A 13,572-nucleotide genomic window follows, 5' to 3' on the forward strand; every position below is an offset into this window, starting at 1 on the left:
GGGGGTACTCTGGGGCCAAAATCTAGCCCTGCCCAGGCCTGCGGACAATCCTGTGGTGGTCTCGGCCATCACAGTGGACACCCAGCACAGTATTCCCACGCCGGGATTTTGGTCAATGTCCGGCCAACGGGTCATTAGGTGAGTCACAGCTAATCTAGTGACTGGGCGCTGATGGGTGGCCGAGAGACCATTTGGGCTCCCTGGAGGGCCTCCAGCCCACAACGCCAGGAGCCCAGGTCCGGGGCTGGGACCCGCACTCCCACAGAGGCATCTGTCCCCTCCTCTCCTGAAACAGATGAGAGTGTGCGGGAGCCTCACCTGAGTGGCCGTGGTCCCAACTGATGTCAATACAGCTGTTTCTGAGCAACTGAGCAGTGAGCTGCCAGCTCTCAGAGACCCCAAGGGACAGGACTTCCAGCTGCCCACCCTTGCCTGGGGCCGCGCAGTCAGGGAGGAAAGGATGTTCTGAGGGGTCCAACCTGCACCTGGGCAGACACGGGGGCCCAGAGCACGGCCAAGGATGGCTCCCGTGAGGGACCTGGCAAGTGAGGCCTCGAGCAGGGCCTGGCCCCTCACCTGGCCCCTGACTCTGGCCCAGCTGGTGGTGGGGAGGGGCCATGACTGCGGGAGGGTGTTGAGCGGGGGCCCAGGAGGGGTCTCCATCTGCAGGGAGGCTGGCTGGCTGAGGGGCTGAGGGGCAGGGGGAGAGCCTCTGAGGGGCCCAGGTCCAGCCCTGCTGGCTGCATCTCAGGCTCTGTATGTCCCATCCTGCCCTCTGGCCTTCCCAGGCCACTGACCCCACAGAGTCCCCCTCTTGGTTCCATCATCACCTCCCCCACCAGCATCCCATCAGCACAGATGGGCTGGTCCTTCTCCGTCTTCAAAAGCCTTGCCTTGTCCCGCCTGCCGCCCATCCCTCCACCTCCCGCTCCTGCCCTCTGACCCCCTCCAGGCCCCTGAGGACCACGGTACTGTCCCTCCCTGGGAGCTGAATGAGTCTGGGGCTGTCTCCTGGGACCCCAACTCGATTCACCCCAAGTTCAGGGCCTGGGTGTGCCCAGGGCAGGAGAGCTGGGAACGGGCAGAGCTGGGGCAGAGGCTCCAAGGATTTGCGTGGCCTCCCTGCCACATCGCCACATGGCTTGGTCACAGTCTCAACGGCTCGCTCGCTGGGTGAGAGGCGAGGGGCGGGGCCAGCCCGGAGGGCGGCCGGGAGGAGGTGGCTGGACCTGGCGGTGCGCTGGACGGCGATTCCTCCTCGCAGCTGCTGATAAAGCCGGCTAATGGCATTTCTCTAATGAGAAAAGCCCGGCTGATTATGACAAATCGCCAGGAGCAGCGGGCTAAGCGGCGACACGCGCGCCACTAGCCGCCAGGAGGGGCCGCCCCACCCGCCCCAGCCTTGGCTTCCGGAGGTGGGGAGGGGGCGCCCAAAACCCCTCCCGGCCAGAGTGGGCTTGGGTGGGGGAAAGGTGGTGCGGGAGGGGCTGAGGGGAGGAGCGATGGGGCCCCGGAGGCGTGGGGGGGAGGGGCGCCCCCAGCTCCCCCGCCCCCAGACCCCCAGCGCCAGGATCCTCACCCGGCGCCCCCCTCTGCTGCTCTACTTCCTTCTCGTGTGCGTGCGCGCGCGCGTCTGTCCCGGGGTGGGGTGGGGTGGGGTGCGGGGGGGGCACCGTGGGATGACTGCAGCCGCTGCCCGCGCCAGGCCCAGGGGCTTCCCGGGCTTTTCCAGGCTTTTCTAGGCAGAAGGAACAGCAGGGTGGCTGGGCTCAGCCTGAGGCAGGGCTGGGGGTGCAGAGCCAGGGGCAGAGAGTGAGGGCAGCCCAGGTCTGCAGGGAGGACAGACCTACAGTGTGGGGAGCCTGCAGGGCCGTGCTTGGGGCGCGGGGGCAGTGGTGGGGGGCCAGGAGAGCTGGCTCTGTCCCTTGGCTTTCCTTGCCTCCCCCAGAGGGTGTCTGGCTGGGGAGACGCTCACAGTCCTGAGTCTGGGGCCCTGGCCTCCCTCATCTCTGCCGGGCGTCCCCTCCTCAGCCTGGGGGTGCGGTGGTGTCAGGGCAGGACGTGCAGCAGCCAGCACGGCCATCCCTCTGCAGCTTTTCCTGTGAAACCTTCCAGCTGGAGCACTGCCTTCCGTCCGTCCATCCGTCCATCCGCCCCCCTGTATTGAGCCTCTACTGGGCACCGGACCCTTCCCGCCAGCTGCCCCCTCCCTCGGCCCTGTCCCTCCCTCCGGCGTCTCACCTGGTTTGCAGCCCCTCACAGTGTCCTGACCCTGGGCTGTTGGACCCAGGGACGCACCTTGCTGTGTTCAGCAACAGCTCTGCCCCCCAACGCTCCCCTTCCAGACGCCCCTTGGTCCAGCTTCCAGAACGTTCTCTCCTGGTTCCCTGCCTCCCTCTGGGCTTCTCTGGGCTCTGCCTGCCCCTGGGCGCTTTCCCAGGGCCGGACCCCACCCCACCTGAGCAGGCCAGGCTTTCCTGCAGCTCCGGCCTGTGGGCAGCAGGGATCTGGGGAGACATGAGGCGTTATTTAAAGGGGTGGGGGGTCCGGGGCAGCTCTGTGAGAGGCGTGGGGAGAGGTAAGAAGGCGTAATGGGATTTTCCATGTGGAACGACTGTCTTATCTGGGCCGAGCGTGTCATCCATTACTGCTAATTACGCCGGGCACGGCCGCGCCTCGAGCCCCAGCCGCTCGGCCGGGCGGGCGGCTCCGTCGTTGCCCTCTCTGGGGCCGCCCCTCTCGGCCAGGCGGGAAGGGCCCGGGGTCTCCCTATCGTCCCGGAGCAGCAGACAAATGTCGCGGGCGCCCTCGTGATAGATGAAGCGCGGAAATTAGTTCCAGAGTTGAGCTGGTACCCGCAGAGCACGGCTACATTTGGTTCCGGCAGCCCTAACTGATGAGCTCATTAGGTCCATTATTAGAGAAATTGATTTCAAATACGCACCGCGAGCGGGGGCAGGAGGCGGGTGGGCGGGGGCAGGAGGGTGGAGGGAGTCGCAAAACACATAATGAGGCAAGTAATTTTATAGGTTTGTTTAATGAAAAGCCTCAACGGCGCACCCGTGGCCGTGTGGGTTTTAAACACTCATTTTATGTACTGATAAAGCTCCCGGTGGTGGGACCCGTTCCCAGCCAGGCCCGCCGTCCTCCGCGGCCGCCCCTAATTAATTAATTAACCCCAGTGAGGCAATCAATGAGTCAGTCACGCAGAATCGACACTCGGCTGCCCCGCTTGGGGAGGGGAGGCCCGGGGCGGGGGGGCTCGGCGTCCGACCTCGGGCAGCTCGGCCCCCAGCCCGGCCCGGCCCAGAGCCCCGGCCCTGGGACAGACGTAGCCCGATGGCGGCTGGGAGGACCCCGAGGTCACCCCTGACTCGGTGACTACAGCACGGTCCCTCCAATCCACGCCCCGAGGGGGCCCGAGTGGCCGTAACCTGACTTGACTCCGTCCTCCAAGGGGTGGGAGACCCTCAGGGTTCTGCCTGGTCCAGGCGGCTCATCCTGGGCCGTCCTCGGGATCCTGACCCCAGTCTCCACCCCTGCCTCTCCCCCAGACCCACATGCACACAAATGGACACATGCAGACACACAGACACGTGCGGACACACACGAGAGGCAATACTGACACGGTCACAAGGTTACACGGAATCCCACAGGCAGACCACAGACACACACGTGGCTACACAGATACGTACACGTATGGACAGAGAGATTGACGTGGACATACGCAGAATCCCACACTCAGATGCCCATGTAAACACACACGTGTGGACACGTGCACACACGTGGATGCCCACCGACACACAGACAGGAGCACACTCATGACATTCCTTTCTGACGCACCCTTGGGCCTCTCCTGAGACCCCGCGCCACCTGTGACCATTTCTCTTGTCCCTTCATCCGTCCCCTCCTAGGTTCAGACCACCCAGCTCCGTCCATGGGCCTCTGCCTGCCCTGATCCTGTCCCGTCTGACTCCCAGGCCACAGGTGCAGACAACCACGGTTAGTCCTCCAGCTGCCTGGTCCTGGGTCCCAGGCCGGTGGGTCCAGCGGCCCGTCCACATCTCCAGCTGGGTGTCCTGGGCTGAAACCGACTCTGCAGCCTACACCCAGCGCTGCCTCTCAGTCAGCCCATTGGCCGCCCGGCCCTCCAGGGCGCACCGTGTAGGGGCTGCCCTGGGCCAGCGCCTGTCCGCCTCCAAGGCTGCAGGAGCCCGTTCCCCAGCCCTCGGCCTCCCCAAGCCCACCTCCTGTCCTCCGTGGGGAGTAGAGCTGCACATGGCCTGGGCCCGGGGCCTCTCTGACCACAGTGTCCACGCTCAGTCCTCTCCAGCCATGCCGGCGCCTGCCGTGCCCCAGCACCTGCTCAAGGCCTCTGCTCCTGCTGTCCCCCGTGCCTGGGACCACACGCCCCTCCCTTCCTCCCCTTGCGTCATGGCAGCCCCTCCTCCACCCGCTGTCCTTTCTCGGGGGCTCACCTTTGCCCAGGGTGGGGTGAGCGTCTCGTGGTGTCTGTGTCCATCCCGCCAGCGTGTAGCCCCCTCAAGGAGGGCACGTTTGTTGGTTTTCCTTTCTGTCGATTCAGCAGCATTCCCAGAATAGTGCCTGGGGGTCTGGGGGACTCAGCGAGGTCCAGCGAGTGAGCCGGGACGTGAGATTATCCAGTCTATACGGCGGGGCCTGCGGTGGGATCTACCCATCAGGGTCTACAACGTGGGTCAGGAAATACTGCCTGTGAGAGACAGCAACAAGTTAATGTTTGTTATGTCAATAAGATCATTAACACAGGGACTTCCCTGGTGGTGCAGTGGTTAAGAATCCGCCTGCCAATGCAGGGGACATGGGTTCCAGCCCTGGTCCGGGAAGATCCCACATGCCTCAGAGCAGCTAAGCCCATGCACCACAACTACTGAGCCTGCGCTCTAGAGCCTGCGAGCCACAGCTACTGAGCCCGTGAGCCACAATTACTGAAGCCTGCATGCCTAGAGCCTGTGCTCTGCAACAAGAGAAGCCACCGCAATGAGAAGCCCGCGCACTGCAACGAAGAGTAGCCCCTGCTTGCCTCAACTAGAGAAAGCCTGTGTGCAGCAACGAAGACCCAACGCAGCCAAAAATACAAATAAATTTTAAAAAAAATTTAAAAAAGGATCATTAATATAGCTCCAAGCTGGTTTGGGAGCTGTTTCGGGAGGAGGGGCAGGGAGATGGAAGTGGGAGTTCTCAGCGTGGGAACAGGACACTGATGTGTGATGTTGAAAACGTGTAATTGAAGAAGAAACAGATCAGGCATGGCCTCAACGGAGGGACTGTGGCTGGGAGAGGTGGCCCCACGTGGCTGGAAGACCTGAAGCCCGAGGTGGTAGGAAGCCACCCGCCCTGCGTCCCGAGGGCAAGGCAAGGGGGACGGGCTGGGCGGGGCGCCTGTCCTGCTGGGGGTTCTGCCCGCCCTGCCCGCGAGCCTCGGCCGGGCGTCTCGGCGCCCAAACCCACGTGGATCCACGGCTGCCCGGAGCTGACAGCGAGCGGCGCATTCCTGGTGCTGGCCCCCGCGTCCCTCATCCCGCGTTTGACTTCCACGTCACAAAACCTCATGTCACTGCCCAGTGGGAGGAACTTCCCCGCGTGTCCAAGTGGGGCGCCCGCCCCACCCCAGGCAGGATTAAAACCATGCAAATACTATTGTGGTAAAACAAGCCAGTTAAAGACAGCATTGCTCCTGCTGGCCGTACGGTGGGCCCGTCGCTGAACCTCTGACTGCTGGTGGCCTCTGCAGGGACGTCGGGGCCCAACTGCAGGTGGCAGCCCCTCCCAGCCCCCGGCTCTGAGCCCGGCGTGGGGGGTGGTGGCTGGGAGACTGGGCATCTTCAGGCCCTCAGAGCCCCTGGGGAAGAGCCCTTCCTGCCCCCTCTGCCACCCCCACCCAGGCCAGCGGATACGGAGCCACCGGAGCGGTCCTGCCCACCGGCTGCTGGCCCTCCCGGAGGGACGCTGAGAGCTGGGGGCCCCAGACTGAGTGACCGTCCTCATCTCAGGCCTCCTGCCTTCGACAGTCTGATTGGAGAAAGACCATTAAACCTCCTCCTTTGTAAAACACACCCTCTGAGTTTCCCTGGGTTGTGTGGGTCCTCAGAGCCCGTTCATATCAGTTTGTGGGGTGCAAACATAGCCTGTAATTCTAGCGCTGGCCTGAGGCAGGGACAAGAATGACCAAAGGGGTGAAGGCTGCCCGGGGCCTCAGAGCCAGCCACTCGCAGGCGGCAGGCCTCCCCCTGAGTCCTCCAGTCCCGGGACCAGCGTGGAGACGAGACAGATGACAGAAAACGATTTACAATTTGGCCTGTTCTATTTCCAATTAGAGCACAGACACTAGTTAATACCCGGGGCTGGGAATCTCAGGCAGAGATAATGTGCAGATAGGTCCATAAAACTCCGCCAGGAACAAATCCTTTTGCACAAATTTGCAAACAGCACGGTTTTTGTAAATAACCATAATCTCTCTACCGGCCATGCTGCCGATTTTGCATTTTTTTCCTCCATGATACTTTAATGACGACCTAATTTACCTACTGTTGCCGGGCCTTAGGTGCAGCCAACGTGATCGTCCAATTTAGTCCAAAATCCATCCCGATGGCGTTAATTCACATCGACCAAGTGTTTACAAATTGAGCTCCTTCCCCTGTTATGCCTGACGGTGAACTCGCTAACAAGCGTGCCGTGCATGTGCAGCTGACTCAGCGCCAGGCCTGCCCACCCTGAGCCCCCTTGTTGGGGCTGCGTGGGATGGGGTGCCAGGCCAGGGAACGGCGGGGTGGTCTGGGGAGGGATGGAGAGGAGTATCCTGCTCTCGGGAGACAGCAGGGCCAGGCCGGGCCAACCGGACAGGAGTCTGATGGGTGAGGGGGAGGGAAAGAGGGGGAGGGAAAAAGGGGGAGGGAAAAGGGGGGAGGGAGATCACCGTCGCCATCCAGAAGGCTCAGCCTGCTCTTCTGTAAGGTGGGCCCTCCCCGCCCCCCCAGGCCCCCTGCTCCAGGGTCTTGGTGAGGATGAGAAGGCGTCGTCCCAGGGAGGTCACCCTCCCCACCGAGCTGCCCTCGTGCAAGGTTACCTTGTCTATTTATCTGTTTACTCCCTTGAGCCTGGTGCCCTTCTGCAACACCTTAGCACACACTGGCTGGGTGGCATCTGCTTCTTCCACAGGCCAGCCCAGGGTTGGGCCAAGGCCAGCGTCGGTCAGCACTTGCTGAGTGCCGGGATGGCTTCTGTCTTACTCTCTTGTCGCCATTGACACCGTGTACCCAGGGAGGCGCTGGGAAACCGCTCATAGCCAGTGCCCTCGAGTGTCTCTTCCCATCTGATCTACACAAGCTCACCAAGTGGATGGAGGGGAGGGAGTGCTTGCGGGCGGACTGTCCCCAGAGCTGCTGCACAGCTGAGGACACAGACCTGTTCTTATTCAGCCAACCAGCACTGGGGACCGTGGAATCGCGTGGGTGGGGAGTGAGGTGAGGCCGGCCAGCTGGCTGGGCGGGTCGCTGGGTGAGGGGTTATAGATAGGCAGCTGGAGGGTGGGCTTCAGAGTAGATAGTCGGGTGTGTGTTCGGGTGCATGGCTGGCCTGATGGGCTGGTGGTTGGATAAATGGATGATTAACGGGTGAGTGGATGGATGGCTAACCAGCAAATGGGTGGGGTTGGGATTTGGTGGGTGGGCAGATACATAGATGATGGACTGTGATGGGTGGGTAGATGGGTGGGTGGGTGGAAGGAGAGATGGGTGGGTGGGTGGATGGATAGGTGGGTAGGTGGGTGGGTGGATGGATGGAGAGATGGGTGGGTGGGTGGGTGGATGGATAGGTGGGTGGGTGGGTGGGTGGATGGGTAGGTGGGTGGATGGGTAGGTGGGTGGGTGGGTGGGTGGATGGGTAGGTGGGTGGGTGGTGGGTGGATGGATAGGTGGGTGGGTGGGTGGGTGGATGGGTAGGTGGGTGGTTGGGTGGGTGGATGGATAGGTGGGTAGGTGGGTGGATGGATGGGTAGATGGGTGGGTGGGTGGGTGGATGGATGGAGAGATGGGTGGGTGGGTGGGTGGGTGGAGAGGTGGGTGGGTGGGTGGATGGATGTGTAGGTGGATGGGTGGGTGGGTGGATGGATGGGTAGGTGGGTGGGTGGGTGGATGGATGGGTAGGTGGGTGGGTGGGTGGATGGATGGGTAGTTGGGTGGGTGGGTGGGTGGGTGGATGGATGGGTAGTTGGGTGGGTGGGTGGGTGGATGGATGGGTAGGTGGGTAGGTGGGTGGATGGATGGGTAGGTGGGTGGATGGATGGAGAGATGGGTGGGTTGGTGGGTGGGTGGAGAGGTGGGTGGGTGGGTGGATGGGAGGATAGATGGGTGGGTGGGTGGATGGGTAGATGGGTGGGTGGGTGGATGGATGGAGAGGTGGGTGGGTGGGTGGGTGGATGGGAGGATAGATGGGTGGATGGGTAGACGAGTGGGTGGGTGGGTGGATGGAGAGGTGGGTGGGTGTGTGGGTGGATGGATAGATGGGTGGGTGGGTGGATGGATAGGTGGGTGGATGGGAGGATAGATGGGTGGGTGGGTGGATGGATGGAGAGGTGGGTGGGTGGGTGGGTGGGTGGATGGATGGGTAGATGGGTGGGTGGGTGGGTGGATGGGAGGGTAGATGGGTGGGTGGGTGGGTGGATGGGTGGAGAGATGGGTGGGGGGGTGGATGGATAGGTGGGTGGGTGGGTGGGTGGATGGATAGATGGGTGGGTGGGTAGATGGGTGGGTGGGTGGGTGGATGGATGGGTAGGTGGGTGAGTGGGTGGATGGGTAGGTGGGTGGGTGGGTGGATGGATAGGTGGGTGGGTGGGTGGGCGGATGGATAGGTGGGTGGGTGGGTGGATAGATGGGTGGGTGGGTGGGTGGGTGGGTGGGTGGATGGGTGGGTGGGTGGGTGGGTGGTTGGATGGGTAGATGGGTGGGTGGGTGGATGGGAGGATAGATGGGTGGATGGGTGGAGAGATGGGTGGGTGCGTGGGTGGATGGGTAGATGGGTGGGTGGGTGGGTGGATGGAGAGGTGGGTGGGTGAGTGGGTGGATGGGTAGGTGTGTGGGTGGGGGGGTGGATGGATGGGTAGGTGGGTGGGTGGATGGATGGGTAGATGGGTGGGTGGGTGGGTGGATGGGTAGGTGGGTGGGTGGGTGGATAGATGGGTGGGTGGTGGACAGGTAGATGGACACAGGTGTGGGTGGGTGGGTTTGTGATTCAGTGGGCAGGTGGGTGAATTGGTGGATTGTGGATGGGTGGGTGGGCAGTCTGATAAGTGAGTTAGTATATGGGTTGGTGGATGAGTGAGTGGGGACAGATCAGTGGTTGGATGGGGGCTGGTTAGAGGTGGGTAAGCAAAGGGAAGGAGCCGTGGAGGGGCCGGGCATGTGGGCTAGTTGATGGGTGGATGCTGGGTGGGTGGGTGGTGAGGTAGTGGATGGTGGTTTAGCAGATGGATGGGTGGGCAGGGGCCTAGCGGGAGCTGGGTGGGAACCCACGATGCTTATTCACTGGAGCTTCTCCTGGCCGCGGTAGTGGGCCTTTCTTCTGCATCTTCACCGCAGGACACAGGCCACTGGGACCGTGAGGTGTGCTTTGCTCGCCTGCTCCACTCGCAAGAAACAAAAACAAACACAGAAAAAGGGCTGCCGGGGCGCTCAGACGGACTGGAGGGGCGCTGAGAGGAGGGAGACCCCAGTCAGACTGGGGAGAGAGGGAGCGGGGTGCCGACAGCGGGGCTGGGGGACAGCATGGGGATCCCCGGGCTGGGGCCAGGGGCAGGGGGCCAGGTGGGTCTGGGGCTCAGGACTGGGCCGGGGAGAGACCTGGCAGGAGCAGCTGAGCGGTGGGGCCTGCCCAGGTGGAGGGAGGGTCGACAGGGCTGTGAGAGGGCGGGGTGGGCTCCCTGGAGGAGGAGGTGCTGGGAATCTATAATATGTCGATGGAAGTTGTGGGTCTGTGAGCCGTGGAGGCAGGGAGCATGTGCCCTGTGTCCCTCCCTGAGGGACGGGGCAGGGAGGACAGGGGATCAAAAAGAGGAGTGACAACCTCACCCGAGTCGAGGAGTGGGGCGCCCCCGGGACACAGTGCTGGCCTCCCTTGCAGGACAGCCGTCCGGTTCCCGCCCAGGCCATCCTGTCCACACTGCGGCATCCCGGACGAGCAGGGTCCTCACCGTGCGCTGGCCTCGGCCTCAGCGGGCGAGTGGGGGGCTCCTTTCCCAGGCGTGGGGACCAGGCAGGTGAAAGTTCTGTTACCAAGCCCAACCCAGGGAGCTGTGCTTGGGGTAAGCATCAGTGACACCCTTTCAAACGGTCCCTCGTAAACTCTTCTCATCGGCAGCACCGTTGACGGCACTCCTGACTGCATCTCCGGGGCCACCGATGCCCCCTTCCCTCTCCCGGCCCCTCACCCCGCGGAGCCTCCCGCGGGCCCCCTCCTGCGCCCCCCGCCTCCCTAACCACTTCCTCCCACTAAAAAGCCAGATTTTTCTACTATTTGTGCCGCCTTTAATCCATAGGAAGTCAATTTTCCGCTCATATATTAGTTTATTTTATATTTTCAAATTGATTCGACTATACATTGATTTCCTGTTGTGGGTATTGTGTCCTGAGCGAGGATTACGCATCAGGAGGAGTGGAGACCAGTGGCTCACGGAGGTTGCTCTGAGCCCAAGAGCTCTTATCTTGAAAAGGGAGAGTCCAATTTTATTGAAACAGCTAAAATCCCACTTAATTGAATTTTTTTCCTTTAAGATGTACAAGCTTAGAGACTTTTGCTTTCCAATTCAGCTCAGGCTCCGTGGCGTTTAAATTTCCAAACCCATAAAGACCTTTATGAAAAAGACCCAGCGCACATTGTATTTCTGAGCTGAGCTGCCCCGGGTGGAGTGCGCGCATCAATATTCTACGGAGCGTCTCCCGATCCTGTGCCTTCCGTGCTGCTTAAGGCTCGTGCAAAGCCTCCTCCGCTGCGCCTCAGATGCCGTGGGCGCCAGGGCGGGGAGGGGCCTCCTAGGAGCTGAGGCCTGGGCGGGACCCGCCTCCCCTCTTCGCAAGCTGACCCTCAGAGGCCGCGTCTCTCTCTCTCCCACCCCCAGACTGAGCCAGCGAGGGGGCCCCAACACCTACCTCCCTGTGTCTCAGGACCCTGTGTACCCCGGCTGCCGGCACCACTCGCTCAGGGCCTTCCTACGCTGTGAGGGGCGCCAACCCCACCTGCACCCCATGCCCATCGGCCCTGCCCCCTCGAGCAGGGGCCCTGGCGTCTGGCTCACGGGGAGCGGGGAGGAAGCAGGACGACGCAGGTGGCCACCCTCTGCCTGGTGCTCTGCAGACCGAGTTGTTGGAGGGTGGCCTCTGTCCCCCAGCCCGGCCACAGGGGCAGGTCACACCCAGGCCAGGGCACCTGCCGTCCTCCCATCCTGCCCTGGGCCAGGGCTCCTCCGGCAAAAGCCACAGGTGGGTGCTGCAGGTGGGTGCTGGGTGAGTCTGGGGGGACCCTCTCTCCTGCGGAGGTCACACCCTCATCCCTGCCCTCCAAGGCTGGCCGCGCTGGCCCAGCCAGCGTGCTGCTCCATGCGCGTGCTGCTCACACGTGGTTCCCGTGTCTGAGCACACGTCCCTGCACGCCTCCTCACACAGGGCTCGGCCTTCCCGCCAGAGGTCTTTGTCCCGCCTGATTACATGGTCTCTTCAAGGCCTGGCCCCATCTTCCACAGCCCCTCGCCCCTCCCGCCAGTCCCCTTACCACCTGGGGGCTGAGCACCTGGGGGCCGGGCAGGGCCAGGTAGGGTGGGCCCTGGGGGCCCAGGGAAGCTCCTGCCAGCCTCGGAGTTTCCAGAAGCCACCCAGGTGTGCCCCTTGGGGGCCCCTCCATGGACTCCGGCGGCCCCCAGACTCCCCTGGGGCCCCAGAGCCCATGGTCATGGGGGTGGGCCGGGGCCTGGGCTTGCCTCCCCTCTGGCTCCCCACCCCAGCCTCAGTTTTCCCATTAGCACAGGGGTTGGGGCTCCACTCCCCCCACCAGGCTGGCAGCTGAAGGCCTGGCGGGGTGGAGAGACGCTGGGTTTCCCGCACTGGGCCCCCTGGGGGCGGCGAGTGAGCCGACCCCTGCGCCTCTGGGGACGCCCGCCCCCACCACGGCCTGGGCTGTCCTCCTGCTTGTCTGACTGTCCTGCCCAGCTGGTGAGGCGAGCGGGGCGCGGTGGCTGGGACGGCCCGGTGCCCCGTGGCACCGGCCCGACGGTTACCTGGTGCCTCTTCATGCACAGCCTCCCACACGACGGTTTAATGGCTCAGGAGTGGGGCTGCTCCGCGTTTCCGCCGAGAAACGGCTAATGGCGGTCCGGAAGGGACACAAAGCGGCCCTCGTGCAGCCGCCTACCCGCTCCTGAGCGCGCCGGCGCTGCCCCTAATTATTTCCTCAGCTCGCTGGAGCTTCCGGAGAGTTCTCTGACCGGCGGCTCCCTGAGGGCTCGGGCGGGCAGGGAGCAGGCAGTGCCCCGGGAGAAGCCGACGCCACGTGTCGAACCCACCAAGCGGGGGCTCAGCTTTGCACGTGGTGGTGGCCCAACCGCAGGTGGGTCGAGTGCCATTTGCAACAAAAGGGCTTCACGTCCCCGGGTCCAGGCCAAGTGGGGGTCGGGCATGACACGCAGCCCCTGCCCACCTGCCCGAGACAACAACCCCTGGACCTGGGGGCCAGTGGGGACCAGGGTGCCTGGTGGTGTGGACGGGGCAGGACACTGGGGAGAGTCTGGACTGGTCCTGAGGGGTGTGTTTCCGCGTGGGTTCCATTCACTCCTTCCTTTTGCCTTCAGCAGACGTTTCCTGGGTGGCATCTGGGGCTCTGCCCGAGGTGTCCCCAGCCTTGGAGGGGACAGACATGAAGGTCGCACAGGCAGAGTGGCTGCCTCCAGGGCTGGCAGAGCCCTGAGCAGGGCTGGTCCGCTCAGGGCTGCTGCTGTGTGGGCAGGCTTCCTGGGAGGCGCACTGGGCCCTGACGGGACCCCTCGTGCCCCCCGTCCTCACTGACCCTCCCTTTCCTTCCCTGGCCAATGCCCCGGCAGCCTCTTCTCCATCTCCGCCAGGTGATTTCTGCCCCAAACTCACGCCTGTCGGGACTTCCAGCACCACCTCTGCTGTATGGGATGGGCCTCCCTGTCTATCGCCCCCCTACCCCCAGGCTGGGGCTCTGCAGGGGTGTGGGCAGACTGCCCACCTGCACACTGGCCCTCGAGTTCTGTAGGGGGCTGTCCACGGCCTGCGCATCCTCAGGAGGGTCCCGATGAAGGCCCCACACCGGGAGGTGCTTGTGACCATGGCGACGGGCATCTGAGGACCACGGCCCCTCTGGCCTTGGCAGCGACCCTGGGGAGCGTCCATTGGCTCCTGACATGCGGGAAGATTGGCTGGGAGCCTGCAGCTCCCCCTCCGCGGCCCACCAGCCCGGGGCCTCCCCTGACTGTGCGACTCGGGCTGCGTGCACCCCCTGGGCTAGGGGGCAGCCCACCCCCGGGCG

This window comes from Orcinus orca, chromosome 4 (assembly GCF_937001465.1).
Source record: "Orcinus orca chromosome 4, mOrcOrc1.1, whole genome shotgun sequence".
NCBI lineage: Eukaryota > Metazoa > Chordata > Mammalia > Artiodactyla > Delphinidae > Orcinus > Orcinus orca.